Source organism: Panthera onca, chromosome C1 (genome assembly GCF_046562875.1).
Source record: "Panthera onca isolate mPanOnc1 chromosome C1, mPanOnc1 haplotype 2, whole genome shotgun sequence".
Taxonomy (NCBI): Eukaryota; Metazoa; Chordata; class Mammalia; order Carnivora; family Felidae; genus Panthera; species Panthera onca.
This window is the reverse complement of record NC_138346.1, coordinates 179,654,315-179,674,214: the sequence shown is the minus strand read 5'-3', so window position 1 is coordinate 179,674,214 and position 19,900 is coordinate 179,654,315. Positions and strand designations below refer to the sequence as shown.

Below are 19,900 nucleotides of genomic sequence, written 5' to 3'. Positions count from 1 at the left end.
CCATTCTATATTTTTTATTGGTTTCTGGAAACTTGAGTTTTCTGCTTTTTAAAAATTCTCTTATTTTTTAATAAGTACATTATTTTTACATCAGATAATGGAATTGCATTTACAATAATGCCAGAAAAATTTCTTTTAGTGCATATTATCTTTAAAATTAAGCGATGTTCATTAGATCATCTCTAAGATGCTTTCCTGTTCTGAAATGCTATGATTATATGTTTGATATTTTATATGGGTAATATGAGATTCTTAATTTTATTCGGATTACAATTACCAATCTTGTTCAAGACTAAATTAGGCTCCTAAAGATTTTCAAATCTTCTCTAAACAGCTACAGAAGTATTTAAATTGGACTACTGTAACTTCATGGATGTTGTCATATATTCAGAAGAAGGAAATAACATTTGAGGAAGCTTTGAAAGCTTTGTCTTTTACATACCACTAGTAGTAAGGATAATGTTGGGCTAATAGATCCATTGCTTCTAAACAATGGAGGAAGACTAGAATCCTAAGAGACTCCATTTGGAGGAAAACAGTTGTTTTGCAATAAAAATCTCAACAGGAAGCCTCTGAATCTCAATTTAAGAAATCTGTATGTACAGAAAAAAAAAAAAAGACATTCTAGTGAAGCAGCAGTTTTGCTAGCTTTGGATTCTCGGAGGGCTTATTGTAATACAAAATAATTGGTATTTTTATGAATTAACAGAGTTAAAACCATTGGGTAGAAAGTGCCTGCCTCTGAGGTTTTATTTTGTATTATCCACTGAAAATAAAAAAATATTCAAAAATTCTTAACTGTTTATGCAGCGTTTAACCTTTGGCCTTCTTAGACAGTAAAATGTGTCTGCTGCATTTCATAGTGGCCAGGTCTTTGAATCTGAAGATGTAATTTATTATTTAAGCCCCATAGCTTTCATTTGTCTGGCTGTGATAGGTTTATATGAAGAAAATTAGGGCTTATTGCTTTAGCAAATATAATGAGCAATGTGTTTTGTTTTTTTTTTTTTTCTTTAGGATCAAATAGGGCATACTGAATCAGCAGGACTGGCTGGTGGTGCAGCAAGCATCATGAGTAAGCACAGGGAAGTCTGTCCCTTATCACGTGTGTAAGGGGAAAAAGGTAAGAAAACCAATGTTCTATTTCTGTTAGAGATTGAACTTAAGAAAACAGCTAAATCTACAGAAAATAATGCTCATGTATATATGCTGCTTGCTTCATTTATAACATTGCCTCTTGTTAAATCAGGAGTATAGTTTTAAAAAAAGATTTGACTTAAATCCAGAGGAAGGGTATTTTAAAATTACTGTTGAATTATGTCAAAATTCTAATTTTTCTGCCAGTGCTTGGCTTTTTCCTTTTAGAGTCAGCTTCTACTTTGAGCATAAAAAGGTAATTTCAGCATGAAAAAGAACACGGATTTGAGCAATATTGTTGGTAGAAAAAAAAATAGTGATATATCTATCCAATTAATTTTATTTCTATTTCTTAGTCATCATGTAAGAGCAAAGCAATTAAAGCTAATTTTGGGGCAGGGAAGCAAATATAGATTTAATTACATTATTTTATTTTGTATTTTTAGACTAATTGTGAAGAGCAATAATTTCCAGCAGAAAATTGGAAGTATTCCACTAATTTTTGTAGAGCAGGAATCATTGATTTTTTTTTCCTGACTAGGAATCATGTTTGATTTCTTTTAGGTCATACAATTACTTAAGGGGCTGGAAATGGTAAGGAGGGTTGAGGATGTGTGGGTAAGATGAATTTCAGAAACTGATTATACCATTCACTAATGGCATGTTGCATACTCTGGCTGAGTTTAATTTTCCATGTAAGCTTTAAGAATAGAGGCATGAGTCTGACAGTGTGTGATAGCAGAGTGAGCTCCTTTTCAGTTGAGAGTGGAGTAGAGAGGCCCTGAGTTGTTAGTGCCTTCCTCATCAAAACTTCTGGGCCTACAGTTGGAAGGGTATTTCTTATACCCTAGCCACCTCATGTAGAGGCATAAGAAGGGGGTGCTGGTTTTTGCTTTTACTGGGCAAGATCTTATTCTTCAGGCATTACCTCTTTAGGAAGTTTTCAACCTACTGAAAAAATTATCAACAATAATAAAAAATAATCAGTGGTAATCAATTATTAGAATATTTGTCACAGTAGCCTACCCTACCTCCCAAATACATCCCTGCCTCAGTCTGATTTAGCTTCACCTCTTCTTTGGCTCCATAGCCCTCAGGGCATATATCAATTAGTACGATGTTTTATATTTTAAGTTTATTCATCCATCTCCTCTATGAAACATTAGGCACCTTTAGGTCAAGGACATTGTCTTATTTTTTTTTTAAGTTTTATTTATTTAGGTAATCTGCACATCCAACGTGGGTTTCAAACTCATGAGTCCAAGGTCAAGAGTCATATGTTCCTCCAACTGAGCCAGCCAGGTGCCCTAAGGACATTGTCTTATTTGTCATTATAATCTAATGACAAGGACAGTGCCTGATACTCCATAATGTTTGGTGCATAGATGTACTCATGTTCATTTTAATTAGTATATGGCATAAAGAGGAAGTACCAGTGAAGGAAACAAAAAGGAGCAATCAGATTAGTGCTATAAAAGTGGAACCCCCTAAGGGTGATTCAAGAGAATGTCCAAAAGGACTATGGTCAATAGAATAAAAAAGAAGAGGTCCAGAAGCACAATGCCAAACAAAGAGGTCCTCAGGAAGAAAATGTACAAAATTAAGTAGTTCTATTTCTTTTCTTTTCTTTTCTTTTTTTTAAAAAAAGGTTTCTTGATGTTTATTTATTTATGAGAGAGACAGAGCATGGGCAGGGGGAGGGGCTGAGAGAGAGGGAAACACAGAATCCAAGGCAGGCTCCAGGCTCCGAGCTGTCAGCACAGAGCCTGACGTGGGGCTCGACCTCATGAACCATGAGATCACGACCTGAGCCGAAGTCAGATGCTTAACTGACTGAGCCAGTCATGTGCCCCTATTTCTTTCTTGAGATATACATGTATAATATTTAGTGACTTCTATTTTGAATAAGACATGGATGCTTTTATAAGAAGGCAGGTAAAGAATCCTGACGTAGGGGTGCCTGGCTGGCTCAGTTGGTGGAGCATGGGACTCTTGATCTCAGGGTTGTGAGTTCAAGCCCCACATTGGGAGTGGAGCCTCCTTAAAAAATAAAAAAAGAATCCTAACTTCAGATTTGTTATTTATTTTTTAAATGTTTATTTATTTTTAAGAGACAGAGACAGAATACAAGTGGGGGAGGGGCGGAGAGAGAGGGAGGGAGACACAGAAACTGAAGCAGGCTCCAGGCTCTGAGCTGTCAGCACAGAGCCCATTGCGGGGCTCGAACTCACAAACCGCGACATTGTGACCTGAGCCAAATTGGACGCTTAACTGACTGAGCCACCCAGGTGCTCCAGGGTTTAAATCCTCTGGGATACCCAGCTTATGCAGTGAGAAGACTGCCCCTCTCCCAAGCCCTCAGGAGACCACAGGGTTTTCTTTGGAAGATGAAACTAAAGATGCTCAAGACTTGAGGACATTAAACATAACTGACGAGGGATCGGGAACCATACATAGTGAAAGCAGGAGGATTAAGAGAAATCCTTTATACTGAAAAGTGAGACCCTTCCCCCTCACTCCTTCCTTTACTTTTCTTTCAGAAGGTAATTGCCTAGTATTATATCTCTCTGTACCCCCTTGTAGGAAAGTATATGAGCCTTCTCTAAAGTCTAAAGAAAAGACCCCTCTATACTGACATTTAGAGGTCTCCCAGTGAAGTAACTATGTTCCCACCTGATCACCATGCAGTGGAAGCCTCCTGGTTGAGAAGCCAGACATGCAGAGCTTCCAGTTGGCTTTAGTACTTCATTTATTCAATAAATAGGCATTTGGGGAGAGCCTCCAAGGGGAAAGAGAACAAAACACAAAAGTACAAAAGAGGAACTTGGAGGAAAATAATACAGGAAATAGAAGAAAGTTTGAGGAAAAAAGCCCAACAAACTGTAGGTAATTAGTAATTGCACCAGAGAAGTTAAGAAAAGAGATAAGAAAAGAAGTTATATGCATGAAATAAGATGACGTAAAAATCATTAGAAAAAGAAAGTGCTCTGGAAATTTTTTTTTTTTTTTTTTTTTTTATAATGGGATATATATTTTTTTTTTATTTTTTAATATATGAAATTTACTGTCAAATTGGTTTCCATACAACACCCAGTGCTCATCCCAAAAGGTGCCCTCCTCAATACCCATCACCCACCCTGCCCTCCCTCCCACCCTGCCCTCCCTCCCACCCCCCATCAACCCTCAGTTTGTTCTCAGTTTTTAACAGTCTCTAATGCTTTGGCTCTCTCCCACTCTAACCTCTTTTTTTTTTTTTTTTTTTTTTTCCCTTCCCCTCCCCCATGGGTTTCTGTTATGTTTCTCAGGATCCACATAAGAGTGAAACCATATGGTATCTGTCTTTCTCTGTATGGCTTATTTCACTTAGCATCACACTCTCCAGTTCCATCCATGTTGCTACAAAAGGCCATATTTCATTTTTTCTCATTGCCACGTAGTATTCCATTGTGTATATAAACCACAATTTCTTTATCCATTCATCAGTTGATGGACATTTAGGCTCTTTCCATAATTTGGCTATTGTTGAGAGTGCCGCTATAAACATTGGGGTACAGGTGCCCCTATGCATCAGTACTCCTGTATCCCTTGGATAAATTCCTAGCAGTGCTATTGCTGGGTCATAGGGTAGGTCTATTTTTAATTTTCTGAGGAACCTCCACACTGCTTTCCAGAGCGGCTGCACCAATTTGCATTCCCACCAACAGTGCAAGAGGGTTCCTGTTTCTCCACATCCTCTCCAGCATCTATAGTCTCCTGATTTCTTCATTTTGGCCACTCTGACTGGCGTGAGGTGGTATCTGAGTGTGGTTTTGATTTGTATTTCCCTGATAAGGAGCGACGTTGAACATCTTTTCATGTGCCTGTTGGCCATCCGGATGTCTTCTTTAGAGAAGTGTCTATTCATGTTTTCTGCCCATTTCTTCACTGGGTTATTTGTTTTTCGGGTGTGGAGTTTGATGAGCTCTTTATAGATTTTGGATACTAGCCCTTTGTCCGATGTGTCATTTGCAAATATCTTTTCCCATTCCGTTGGTTGCCTTTTAGTTTTGTTGGTTGTTTCCTTTGCTGTGCAGAAGCTTTTTATCTTCATAAGGTCCCAGTAATTCACTTTTGCTTTTAATTCCCTTGCCTTTGGGGATGTGCCGAGTAAGAGATTGCTACGGCTGAGGTCAGAGAGGTCTTTTCCTGCTTTCTCCTCTAAGGTTTTGATGGTTTCCTGTCTCACATTCAGGTCCTTTATCCATTTTGAGTTTGTTTTTGTGAATGGTGTGAGAAAGTGGTCTAGTTTCAACCTTCTGCATGTTGCTGTCCAGTTCTCCCAGCACCATTTGTTAAATAGACTGTCTTTTTTCCATTGGATGTTCTTTCCTGCTTTGTCAAAGATGAGTTGGCCATACGTTTGTGGGTCTAGTTCTGGGGTTTCTATTCTATTCCATTGGTCTATGTGTCTGTTTTTATGCCAATACCATGCTGTCTTGATGATGACAGCTTTGTAGTAGAGGCTAAAGTCTGGGATTGTGATGCCTCCTGCTTTGGTCTTCTTCTTCAAAATTGCTTTGGCTATTCGGGGCCTTTTGTGGTTCCATATGAATTTTAGGATTGCTTGTTCTAGTTTCGAGAAGAATGCTGGTGCAATTTTGATTGGGATTGCATTGAATGTGTAGATAGCTTTGGGTAGTATTGACATTTTGACAATATTTATTCTTCCAATCCATGAGCAGGGAATGTCTTTCCATCTCTTTATATCTTCTTCAATTACCTGCATAAGCTTTCTATAGTTTTCAGCATACAGATCTTTTACATCTTTGGTTAGATTTATTCCTAGGTATTTTATGCTTCTTGGTGCAATTGTGAATGGGATCAGTTTCTTCATTTGTCTTTCTGTTGCTTCATTGTTAGTGTATAAGAATGCAACTGATTTCTGCACATTGATTTTGTATCCTGCAACTTTGCTGAATTCATGTATCAGTTCTAGCAGACTTTTGGTGGAGTCTATCGGATTTTCCATGTATAATATCATGTCATCTGCAAAAAGCGAAAGCTTGACTTCATCTTTGCCAATTTTGATGCCTTTGATTTCCTTTTGTTGTCTGATTGCTGATGCTAGAACTTCCAGCACTATATTAAACAGCAGCGGTGACAGTGGGCATCCCTGTCGTGTTCCTGATCTCAGGGAAAAAGCTCTCAGTTTTTCCCCGTTGAGGATGATGTTAGCTGTGGGCTTTTCATAAATGGCCTTTATGATCTTTAAGTATGTTCCTTCTATCCCGACTTTCTCAAGGGTTTTTATTAAGAAAGGGTGCTGGATTTTGTCAAAGGCCTTTTCTGCATCGATTGACAGGATCATATGGTTCTTCTCTTTTTTTTTGTTAATGTGATGTATCACGTTGATCGATTTGCGAATGTTGAACCAGCCCTGCATCCCAGGAATGAATCCCACTTGATCATGGTGAATAATTCTTTTGATATGCTGTTGAATTCGATTTGCTAGTATCTTATTAAGAATTTTTGCATCCATATTCATCAGGGATATTGGCCTGTAGTTCTCTTTTTTTACTGGGTCTCTGTCTGGTTTAGGAATCAAAGTAATACTGGCTTCATAGAATGAGTCTGGAAGTTTTCCTTCCCTTTCTATTTCTTGGAATAGCTTGAGAAGGATAGGTATTATCTCTGCTTTAAACGTCTGGTAGAACTCCCCTGGGAAGCCATCTGGTCCTGGACTCTTATTTGTTGGGAGATTTTTGATAACCGATTCAATTTCTTCGCTGGTTATGGGTCTGTTCAAGCTTTCTATTTCCTCCTGATTGAGTTTTGGAAGAGTGTGGGTGTTTAGAAATTTGTCCATTTCTTCCAGGTTGTCCAATTTGCTGGCATATAATTTTTCATAGTATTCCCTGATAATTGTTTGTATCTCTGAGGGATTGGTTGTAATCATTCCATTTTCATTCATGATTTTATCTATTTGGGTCATCTCCCTTTTCTTTTTGAGAAGCCTGGCTAGAGGTTTGTCAATTTTGTTTATTTTTTCAAAAAACCAACTCTTGGTTTCGTTGATCTGCTCTACAGTTTTTTTAGATTCTATATTGTTTATTTCTGCTCTGATCTTTATGATTTCTCTTCTTCTGCTGGGTTTAGGCTGCCTTTGCTGTTCTGCTTCGATTTCCTTTAGGTGTGCTGTTAGATTTTGTATTTGGGATTTTTCTTGTTTCTTGAGATAGGCCTGGATTGCAATGTATTTTCCTCTCAGGACTGCCTTCGCTGCATCCCAGAGCGTTTGGATTGTTGTATTTTCATTTTCGTTTGTTTCCATATATGTTTTAATTTCTTCTCTAATTGCCTGGTTGACCCACTCATTCGTTAGTAGGGTGTTCTTTAACCTCCATGCTTTTGGAGGTTTTCCAGACTTTTTCCTGTGGTTGATTTCAAGCTTCATAGCATTGTGGTCTGAAAGTATGCATGGTATAATTTCAATTCTTGTAAACTTATGAAGGGCTGTTTTGTGACCCAGTATATGATCTATCTTGGAGAATGTTCCATGTGCACTCGAGAAGAAAGTATATTCTGTTGCTTTGGGATGCAGAGTTCTAAATATATCTGTCAAGTCCATCTGATCCAATGTATCATTCAGGGCCCTTGTTTCTTTATTGACCGTGTGTCTAGATGATCTATCCATTTCTGTAAGTGGGGTGTTAAAGTCCCCTGCAATGACCACATTCTTATCAATAAGGTTGCTTATGTTTATGAGTAATTGTTTTATATATCTGGGGGCTCGGGTATTTGGCGCATAGACATTTATAATAGTTAGCTCTTCCTGGTGGATAGACCCTGTGATTATTATATAATGCCCTTCTTCATCTCTTGTTACAGCCTTTAATTTAAAGTCTAGTTTGTCTGATATAAGTATGGCTACTCCAGCTTTCTTTTGGCTTCCAGGAGCATGATAAATAGTTCTCCATCCCCTCACTCTCAATCTAAAGGTGTCCTCAGATCTAAAATGAGTCTCTTGTAGACAGCAAATAGATGGGTCTTGTTTTTTTATCCATTCTGATACCCTATGTCTTTTAGTTGGCGCATTTAATCCATTTACATTCAGTGTTATTATAGAAAGATATGGGTTTAGAGTCATTGTGATGTCTGTATGTTTTATGCTTGTAGTGATGTCTCTGGTACTTTGTCTCACAGGATCCCCCTTAGGATCTCTTGTAGGGCTGGTTTCGTGGTGACAAATTCCTTCAGTTTTTGTTTGTTTGGGAAGACCTTTATCTCTCCTTCTATTCTAAATGACAGACTTGCTGGATAAAGGATTCTCGGCTGCATATTTTTTCTGTTTAGCACACTGTAGATATCGTGCCAAGCCTTTCTGGCCTGCCAAGTTTCAAAGGAGAGATCAGTCACGAGTCTTATAGGTCTCCCTTTATATGTGAGGGCACGTTTATCCCTTGCTGCTTTCAGAATTTTCTCTTTATCCTTGTATTTTGCCAGTTTCACTATGATATGTCGTGCAGAAGATCGATTCAAGTTACGTCTGAAGGGAGTTCTCTGTGCCTCTTGGATTTCAATGCCTTTTTCCTTCCCCAGTTCAGGGAAGTTCTCAGCTATAATTTGTTCAAGTACCCCTTCAGCACCCTTCCCTCTCTCTTCCTCCTCTGGGATACCAATTATGCGTATATTATTTTTTTTTAGTGTATCACTTAGTTCTCTAATTTTCCCCTCATACTCCTGGATTTTTTTATCCCTCTTTCTTTCAGCTTCCTCTTTCTCCATAACTTTATCTTCTAGTTCACCTATTCTCTCCTCTGCCTCTTCAAGCCGAGCCATCGTGGATTCCATTTTGTTTTGCAATTCGTTTAAAGCGTTTTTCAACTCCTCGTGACTGTTCCTTAGTCCCTCGATCTTTGTGGCAAGAGATTCTCTGCTGTCCTGTATACTGTTTTCAAGCCCAGCGATTAATTTTATGACTATTATTCTAAATTCACTTTCTGTTATATTATTTAAATCCTTTTTGATCAGTTCATTAGCTGTTGTTATTTCCTGGAGATTCTTCTGAGGGGAATTCTTCCGTTTGGTCATTTTGGAGAGTCCCTGGCGTGGTGAGGACCTGCAGGGCACTTCCCCTGTGCTGTGGTGTATAACTGGAGTTAGTGGGCGGGGCCGCAGTCCGACCCGATGTCTGCCCCCAGCCCACTGCTGGGGCCACAGTCAGACTGGTGTGTGCCTTCTCTTCCCCTCTCCTAGGGGCGGGATTCACTGTGGGGTGGCGTGTCCCGTCTGGGCTACTTGCACACTGCCAGGCTTGTGTTGCTGGGGATCTGGCGTATTAGCTGGGGTGGGTAGGCAAGGTGCACGGGGGCTGGAGGGGCAGGCTTAGCTCGCTTCTCCTTAGGTGATCCACTTCAGGAGGAGCCCTGTGGCAGCGGGAGGGAGTCAGATACGCTGCCGGAGGTTTGGCTCCGCAGAAGCACAGAGTTGGGTGTTTGCGCGGAGCGAGCAAGTTCCCTGGCAGGAACTGGTTCCCTTTGGGATTTTGGCTGGGGGATGGGCGGGGGAGATGGCGCTGGCTCCTTTGTTCCCCGCCAAGCTGAGCTCTGCCGTCCGGGGGCTCAGCAGCTCTCCCTCCCTTTGTCCTCCAGCCTTCCCGCTTTCCGAGCAGAGCTGTTAACTTATGACCTCCCAGACGCTAAGTCGCGCTTGCTGTCGGAACACAGTCCGTCCGGCCCCTCCGCTTTTGCCAGCCAGACTCGGGGGCTCCGCTTGGCCGGCGAGCCGCCCCTCCGCCCCGGCTCCCTCCCGCCAGTCCGTGGAGCGCGCACCGCCTCGCCGCCCTTCCTACCCTCTTCCGTGGGCCTCTCGTCTGCGCTTGACTCCGGAGACTCCCTTCTGCTAATCCTCTGGCGGTTTTCTGGGTACTTTAGGCAGGTGTAGGTGGAATCTAAGTGATCGGCAGGACGCGCTGTGAGCCCCACGTCCTCCTACGCCGCCATCTTCCGGCACTCTCTGGAAATTAAAAATATGATAGACACTTCTGGTGTATTTAAAAAATTTTATAAACTATCTTAAGCTTATAGAAAAGTCACCTACAAAGAACTTTTTTTTTCTCTGAACCGTTTCAGAATAAGTTGCTAGTGCATGATCTTTGAAACTGTGTTTCTAGCAAAGAAGGACATTCTCCTACATAACCACAATATATTAATCAAAATCAGCAAATTAACATTGATCCATTACCACCAACTAATTCTTAGATCTTATTCAGGTATTGCCAGATGTACAAATAATGTCCTCTGTATCAAAAGGATCTAGTTTAGAGTCATGTGTTGCAGTCATGTCTCTGTAGTCTCCTTCTGTTTGGAACATTTCTGCAGTCTTTGACTTTTTTGACTTTGACACTTTTGAAGATTGCAGACCAGTTATTTTGTAGGATGTTCTTCAGTTTTGGTTTGTCTGATGTTTCCTTATGACTAAATTCAGGTTATGCAGTTTTGTGGGAATATCACAGAGTGGTGCTGTTTTTGTTTTTAAATTAACGCATTTTATTTTTTTAAGAGCAGTTTTAGGTTCTGGTGCCTGAGTGGCTCAGTTGTTAAGCATCTGACTTCAGCTCAGGTCATGATCTCACAGTTCGTGAGTTCAAGTCCTCCCACATCAGATGCGCTCGAGTTTTCGAGTGAGTCCCGCTTCTCTCTGTTTCTCTCTACCCCTGGGGGATTCTCTCTCTCTCTCTCTCTCTCTCTCTCTGTCTCTCACTTTCTCTGCCCTCTTCTCACTTGCACCCCCCCTCAAAAAAAATGTAGCAGTTTTAGTTTCATAGCAAAATTGAGCAGAAATTAAAGGGAGTCCCCACCCCTATCTAGCCTCCCCCAGTATTGACATTGCTGTGTCCTTTTTCACTGCAGCCTATCAGAGAGCACAGATTTCCATTTGTCCCATTACTGATGATGCTTACTTTGATAGCTGTGTAAGGTGATGTCTGTCAGGCTTTGCCTCTGAAGTTACTCTTTTTTTCTTTGGTAATTAGTAAATATTTTTGTAGAGAGGAACTTTGAAGCAATGTAAATATCCCCTTCCTCATCACACTTGGGATTCATTTATTCATATTGCAAGGATTCATGGTTCTCTTTTTTATTCAGTGGGTTGTAATCCATTGCTATCATTATTTATTTTGATTCTCTGATTTAGCCTGTGGGAACTCCTTCAGGCTGGTTTCTGTGTCCTTTTGACATGTCTCCATTCTTGGAGTACATGTTTGCTTTCCAGCATGCAAGATATTCAAGGCTCTTTTTTTTTTTTAATTGAAATATAATCACATACCATAAAATTCACTCTTTTAAAGAATATGTAGTCCAGGGGTTTTTATATATTTATAGAGTTATGTAGTCATCATCACTGTCTAGTTCCAAAACATTTTTATAATCCCAAAAAGAAATCTCGTATCCATTAGTAATCAGTTCCTGTTTCTCTCCAGTTCCCCCCAGCACCTGACAGTCACTAATTAATTTTCTATTTCTTTGGATTTGTCTATTCTGGACAATCCATACAAAAGGAATCATACAGTATATAGCTTTTTGTGTCTCCTTCTTTCAGTTACCTTAATATTTCCAAAATTCTTTCATGTTGTAGCATATAGCAGCAGTACACCATCTATTTTAATTGTCCTATAATATCCCATTTTGTTGATATACCATACCACACTTTATTTATCCCTTTATAAGTTGATATATATTTGGGTTGTTTCCACCTTTTGGCTTTTATGAATGATGCTGTGAGTATTCATGAATGAGTTTTTGTGTGACTGTATTTCCATTTCTCTTGGGCATAAACCTAGGAGTGGACTAGCTATGCCATGAGGTGTAACTTTTTGAGGAACTGCCAAACTATTTCCCAAAGTTGTGACATCATTTTACTTTCCTTCTAGCAATGTGTGAGAATTCATATTTCCCTATATCCTCATCAGAGCTCTTGTATTTTTTCTACTCCAGCTCTGGAATCAGCCATTTCTCCATAGAACCCTGCTTGCTTTTAGTGGATAACAATACTTAGATACCAAATCTGGTGCTAGGTACATGCTCATTGCTACTTGGATTAGAGATGGAGATTTGCTGCTCTAAGATCCTCTCTGCAGAGAGCTAAAGCAAGTGCACACACACACACACCATTTACATCTATATCTATTGCTATAAGTGTCTATGTTTATTGAGGTCTGTGAGTTCATACTGATATCTCGAATTCCAAACCAACACTGCAGGGTTCTTTCTGGCCTTCACTTTGTGTGCATTTTAACTCCCTTCTCTAATAGTGAGAAACCTTGCCCTGGTTGCTCTTCATGTAGTCAGTTATTTGATCTGTCTCTGCATGTAACCAGTCTCCTATCACTGTCTCCTTCCCCTGACCCTTCTTATCCTGCTCAGGCTCTGACCTGCCACTCTGGATTGTGCTCTTACATCTCCTCCTTACCTCTCCTGCATGTGGTCTCTTCTTACTCACTTGGGCTCTGACTCCCCATCCCCTTCATGTAGATGCCTTCCTCGCCTCTCTTGGGTTCTGATACCCCACCTGGGCTGTCCTTCTGCATAGACAGCTTTCTTACACTGTTGGGTCTCTGACATCTTATGTTGGGCCACCCCAACACAAGGACATCTACTTTACTATACTTGGGTTCTGACTCCCCCTTACACAGATGCTCTCTTCATCCTGCTCCTATGTCTGTTGAATTTTTAATAACTTTTTCTCTTTCATTTTTATTTTTTTCCAGCTTTTTATTTTGTAGTAATTATAGATTCACATGAAATTGTAAGAATAGTATAGAGTCCCAGTGTACCCTTCATTTACCCGGTTTTTCTCATTGCTTACATATTATACATAATTATAGAAAACATAAACTAGGAAATTGACACTTGATTTTCCATTCATCAGTTGATAGGTATCTGGTTATTCCCACCTTTTGGCTGTTGTGAATAAAGCTGCTGTGAGCATATTCATGAATGTGTGTCCCTCTCATTTGTCCCATGTAGGTTTGTGTAACCACCATTGCAGTTGAAGATACAGCATGATTCTGTCACCACAGAGATCTCCCTTGTGCTACCCCTTTATAGTCACATGCACCCTCCTCTCCCCACTATCCCATTATTTCATGACTTTTAAAAATTAAAAACATTATTACAGGTCACAATAAAAGCTGAGTAACCATGGAGATAAACCATGTTACATTCATTTATAGAAAGATTTAATATCATTCCCAATCCTGAGTGAGGGGCAGGTTAGGAATTCTAATTTCTGAAAGGTGATTTTATTGGTGTGCTCTTCCATCCTGTTCCGTTGCTCAGTCTTGGAGCCACCTGGGATAGTTTTTTCCGCCAGCTCCCAGCTTTATTCAGAGAGCCCAGTCTGGCCCCTTACACTGTAGAAACTTCTTTAAGTTTGCAGCCAATAATTCCCATCTTCCCTGCTAACTTTTGATCCTAGGCCTGAAGGTTGCTGCCTAGTTTTGCGACCCCTTCAGTTCTCACTCATTGCTGTGGCTTGGTTTCTTTTTGGTTTATGGATTTGTGTATTTCCCTTTCTTGCTTTTGAATTTGGCTGTATAAACTATTTTAAGATAATCTATTTTTCTAGAATTTCTATATTCATAGTGGGAAGGAATACTTCCTACCACCAGCTCAGTATACTCTTTTTTTTCTTTTGAGAAATTTCAAGCCTAAAGAAAAGTGAAAAGATAATATAAAGACCCATATATCCTTCACCTAGATTCATCAATTTTTACCATTTTGCTTCTTCTTTTTTTTTTTTTTTTTTTTTAAGTAGGCTTCATGCCCAGCACGGAGCCCAACATAGGGCTTGAGTCCACAACCCTGAGATCAAGAGTTGGATGCTCAGCCAGCTGAGCCACCCAGGCGCCTCTTGTTTCTTTTTTGAACACCTCTCCTCCTCTCTCCCTCCTTTCACTCTCTTCCTCTTTTTCCCCTCCTCCCCTACACTCATACACACATTCACATACTTTTCTTTTTCTGAATCATTTGAAAGTTAAATATAGATATTACAACACTTCTTCCCTAAATAATTCAGCAGACATCTCCTAAGAGTAAGGACATTCTCCTACAAAATCAAAATGTCGTTATCACAGCTAAGAAAATGGTTATTAATTTATCGTATCACCTGATACATAGTCCAAATTTCCTGGATTGTCTCCTACATGGGATTTTTTGCTGTGTATGTGTATATGTATTTTCTTGATTTAGGATCCAGCCAGTGTTCGTGCATGGAATTTGGTTATTAAATCTCTTAAGTCTTTTTAAATTTGGAATGATGTTTTTGTAACATTGAACCTTTTGGAAAGTTCGGAACAGTTGTCTTATAGAATGCCTCACATTCTAGATTTGTCAAATCGTTTCTTCATGATTCAATTCAGGTTAAACATTTTTGGCAAGAATACTATGTTCGTAATGTTTTAAACTTCTCATTGCATCATATCAAGAGGTACATCATGGCAGCTTGTTTTAGTACATGTGCTGCCAAAGCGAGCACCATCATGGCAGCTTGTTAAACTCTTGGTAACCCTAAATTTGATCATTTGGTTTAGGTAGTGATTATCATATCTTCTTACTGTAAACATATTTTCTCCTTTGTGATTAATAATCTGTGGATTAATACTTTGAGGCACTGTGAATATTTTCTTTCCTAGTAACCATTTACCTAAGGGCTTTAGGATTTAGGATTTAGGATTTTAGGATTTTTGATGCTGGCCTGCAACAGTAATTATCATTGGAGTTTAGTACAGCTTCTTGATCAGCTGTTTGCACAGGAGTCCCCCTCCTTATCCATGGGGGATACATTCCAAGATCCCCTGTGGTACCTAAAACCATAGATACTACCAAAACCTATATATACTGTGTTTTCCTGTACATACATACCTATGATAAAGTTTAATTTATAAATTAGGTAAAGTGAGAGACTAACAGCAATAACTAATAATAAAATGAACAATTATAACAATATACTATAATAAAGGTTTGTGAAAGTGCTATAGTGCTTCCCATTACTTAAAAGTATATGCAGGACCTTTGTCAGACTGGCATTCCAAGGCTTGCATGATATGATGCCTGTCTGCTTCTCCAACTATGTCCTAATGTTAACTATATTAATAAATTCTTGCTCCAGTTTCCCTGATCCCTCAATAATTGCCTGTCCTTAGGTCACTCCTTGTATGTCTCTGCCTGTTTTAAATTTTACTTCTGCATCTTGCCATCTGAAATATTCATTAAAATTGTATCCACCTTTCTAGGCCCAGCTCAAATCCATAAATAATGCCTTTTTTGACCATTCAAATGGTGATCCTGCCCATTTCTTGAACTTTTATAATACTTATTCTGTAGCACTTATCTGTTAATTTGATCTGACAAAGTAATCAAGTAGTACTTTGGGTCTCTTATACTGTTATTATTAAAATCATTTATTATTATATTACTTTTGTTTTTTTGGATTGTTTACCATTAAGTTATAAGCTTCTCAATGTTAAGGATGATGTCTGAGACTTGAAATGATTACAATACCTTGCATACAGGAGATGCACAATAAATATGTTGGATCCAATTATTTATTAATATTTTATATATAGTGACTATGAAATGCTGAGTATTGTAGGAATATGTTAAATGTGCTAGATTGTATGTTGTGAGAAATTTAATTCATGCTCTTATCATTGGATAGTTTAAATGTTCAGTCTTTATCAGAATAAAATGGCATAATATGAAAATTATTTTGAACTATAAATCATGAGACACAAAAGATAGGTAAGAAAAACTATGTAGCCTATTTGTCTACTTAAACTTATTTAACAGGAGCCAATCAATAAATAAAAGTTGACTGAATGAATAATCATGCGGAAATGATTGAATAAACCCATTTAATCCCCTGAGCTTTTTTTTTAATTGGTAAAATGAAAGAAATAATATTGATGCTTTTTTATGCCTCAGAGAGGAAACACTAGAAATCAAAGAAAATTCACCACTTTTTATATTTAACTTAAAATTTGTCATAACAGGATATTACATTCTTGATTTTCCCTCTTCTTCATGTTTTCCTTACTTAGAATTTTCAGGGGAATTGTAAAATTATCTCCCCTCCCATCTGCCTTTCTATATACCAATAAGAAGCCAAGTAAAATTTTCAGTTTGAAAAGAACATTTTGAGAAATTAAGGAGATAAGCATGGGGATTATGATAATAGAGGGGAAAATGGGCTAATATTTATTTAACAACTACTGTGTGCTCTTGACATTCTGTTAAGTGGGTGATACACCTAGTATATGTGCTCACAGGATGCTTTTTAATCAATTAACACCAAGAAAGACTAAGAAATTGTACTTGAAAAGAAGAGGTTTAAAAAGAGTAACCAAGGGGCACCTGATTGGCTCAGTTGGTAGAGCATCTGAGTCTTAATCTCTGGGTTATGAGTTCGAGCCCCATGTTGGGTACAGAGATTATTTTTTAAAAAACCTACTAGAGAGAATAACCAAGTCAGAATTATCATTAACATTTTAGAACTAATGTCCCTTATCCCCATGCTTGCTTGAACTTTATCATTTTCCATTTGGGAATAGGTTTTTTTTTTAAGTTTTATTTATGGGGGTGCCTGGGTGGCTCAGTTGGTTACATGTCCAACTCTTGCTTTTGGACCAAGAGTTCATAATTTCACGGTTCATGAGATTGAGCCCTGTGCTTGAGATTCTCTGTCTCTCTCTCCCACTCTCTGTCCCTGCCCCGCTCATGCACACATGTCTGTCTGTCTGTCTGTCTCTCTCTCTCTCTCTCTCTCAAAATAAGTAAACTTTAAAAAAATAAAATAATGGGCTCCTGGGTGGCTCGGTTGGTTAAGTGTCTGACTTCAGCTCAGGTTATGATCTCACAGTTCATGGGTTTGAGCCCCATATCAGGCTCTGTGCTGACAGCTCAGAGCCTGAAGCCTGCTTTGGATTTTGTGTCTCCATCTCTTTGCTCCTCCCCTGCTCGCCCCCTGTCTCTCTCTCTCTCAAAAATAAACATTAAATAAAAAAAGAAGAAATAAAATAAAACTGTTCTTTTTAAATAGAAATGTAGTTTTATCTCAAAGAAGTGATTCCTCTCTCAACATCTGGAATTTATCTTTTGAAACATATCGTATTCAAATGCACCAAGTCTGTCTCCTGCAGTTACATTTTGATAATTGTTAGCTTACAGGTTTCTAGACTTTATTAGCTTAAAGATCTTAGAATACCTCTAGTGGGATGATAGGTTTTATACTTTAAATGGTCTGAATAGATTTATAAGAGATTTTATCCTTGTATACTTAAGATTACTTTTTATTCTGATAAAGACTGAACATTTAAACTGTCCAATGGTAAGAGCATAAATGTATATATATATATATATATGAAGTTGTGGTGTTTGTATTTTTATTTTTAAAATAAATACCTAATAGAGGAATTGCTGAATCATATGGCAGTTATATTTTTAATTTATTATTATTATTTTTTTAATTTTTTTTCCCATTTATTTATTTTTGATAGAGACAGAGCACAAGTGGGGGAGGGGCAGAGAGAGAAGGAGACACAGAATCCAAAGCAGGCTGCAGGCTCCAGGCTCCGAGCCATCAGCACAGAGCCCGACGTGGGGGCTCGAACCCACGAACCGTGAGATCATGACCTGAGCCGAAGTTGGACACTTAACCGACTGAGCCACCCAGGCGCCCCTATTTTTAATTTTTTGAGGAACCTCCATACTCTTTTTCATACAGTTTGCATTGCCATCAACAGTGCACAAGGGTCCCCTTTTCTCTGCATCCTTACCAACTCTTGTTATTTCTTGTCTCTTTGATATTAGCCATTCTAACAGGTGTGATTTGATTGTGGTTTTCATTTGTATTTCTCTGATGATTCATTGTGTTGAGCATCTTTTCATGTGTCTGTTGGCCATCTGTGTGTCTTCTTTGAAAAGTGTCTACTCATCTTGTGCCCACTTTTAATTGGGTTGTTTGGGTTTTTTGCCATCAGGTTGTTTGAGTTCTGAATATATTTTGGATATTAACCCCTTATTGGACATACAGTTTACAAATATTTTCTCCTATTCAGTAGGTTGCTTTTCATTTTGTTGATGGTTTCCACTACTGTGCAGAAGTTTTTTACTTTGATGTAGTTCCATCTGTTTATTTTTGCTTTTCTTGCCTTTGCTTTTGGAGTCAAATCCAAAATATCATCTCCAAGACCAATGTCAAGGAGCTTAACTGCCTGTGTTTTCTTGTAGGAAGTTTATGGTTTCAGCTCTTATGTTCAAGACTTTAATCCATGTTGAGTTGAATTGATCTTTTTTTTTAATGTTTATTTATTTTTGAGATAGGGCAGAGGCAGATACAGAACCCGAAGCAGGGTCTAGGCTCTGAGCTGTTAGCACAGAACCTGACACAGGGCTCGAACACATGAGCCGTGAGATTATGACCTGTGCCAAAGTCGGACGCTTAACTGACTGAGCCACCCAGGCGCTTGTTGAAATGATCTCTATATATGGTTTCATTCTTTTGCATGTGCCTGTCCAGCTTTCCCAGCACCATTTATTGAAGAGACTATCCTTTCTTCATTGTATATTCCTGGCTCTTTTGTCATAAATTAATTGACCATATATGTGTGGTTTTATTTCTGGGCTCTCTTTCCTGTTTCATTGATTTATGTGTCTGTTTTTATGCCAACACCATACTGTTTTGATTACTATAGCTTTGTAATATAATTTAAAATCAGGTATTATGAAGGCTCTAGCTTTGTTTTTTTTCCAAGATTGCTTCAGCTATTCAGGGTCTTTTGTGGATTCAAACAAATTGCTGGATGAGTGTGTTTGTGTGTGTGTGTGTGTGTGTGTGTGTGTGTGTGTGTATGTATATATGAGAAATGCCATTGGAATTTTGATAGAGATTTCATTGAATCTATAGTATGGACATCTTAACAATATTAATTTTTCCAATCCATGAGCCTCAGAATATCTTTCCATCTGTTTGTGTCTTCTGATTATTTCATCTGTGTCTTCAGAGTACAGATTTTTCACCTCCTTGGTTAAATTTATTCCTAGAAATTTTATTCTTTTTGATGTAATTGTAAATGATACTGTTTGCTTAATTTCTCTTTCTGATTATTTGGGGTTAGTGTATAGAAACCCAACTAAATTTGTGTGTTGACTTAAAAATTTTTTTTTAAAAATTTTAAGTAACTCTACATATGGGGCTTGAACTCATGACCCAGAGAATAAGAGTTGCATACTCTCCCTACCTACTGTGCCAGCCAGTAGGCACAGTGTTGACTTTTTAATCTTGCAAAGTTAATGAATTCATTTATTCTAACAGGTTTTTTTGTGTGGAGTGTTAGAGTGTTCTGTATAGAATATGATGTCAGCTTCAAGTACAGACAGTTTAGCTTCTTCTTTTCTGATTCAGATACTTTTTGTTTTGTTTTCTTCCTAATTGCTCTGGCTAGAAATTCCAGTATTATGTTGAATACAAGTGGTGAGAGTGAGCATCCCCCTTGTCTTGTTCTTGATCTTAAAGGAAAGGCTTTCTTTCAGGTTTTCATTGCTGAGTATGATGTCCACTCTGGGCTTGTCATAGATGGCTTTTATTAGGTGTGTTCTTACTCTGCCCACTTGATTGACTTGATTGAGGGTTTTTATCACAATTGGGTATTGAATTTTGTCAAATGTTTTTTCTGCATCTATTGAGATGATCATATGATTTACCCTTCATTTTGTAATGTGGTGTA

The 19,900-nt window shown here is 38.5% G+C and overlaps 1 protein-coding gene across 3 annotated transcripts in view; it reads left to right on the top strand.

Annotated features, from left to right (window-relative positions):
* The window catches only part of ZFYVE9 (zinc finger FYVE-type containing 9), a 219,099-nt gene that overhangs the window by 75,235 nt on the left and 123,964 nt on the right, over window positions 1-19,900 (top strand). For all 3 annotated transcript variants that reach the window (XM_060624561.2, XM_060624560.2, XM_060624559.2), the window contains exon 2: window positions 1,018-1,123. The gene's annotated coding sequence lies outside the window, so the exon portion shown is untranslated. The remainder of the gene's footprint in view (window positions 1-1,017; window positions 1,124-19,900) is intronic.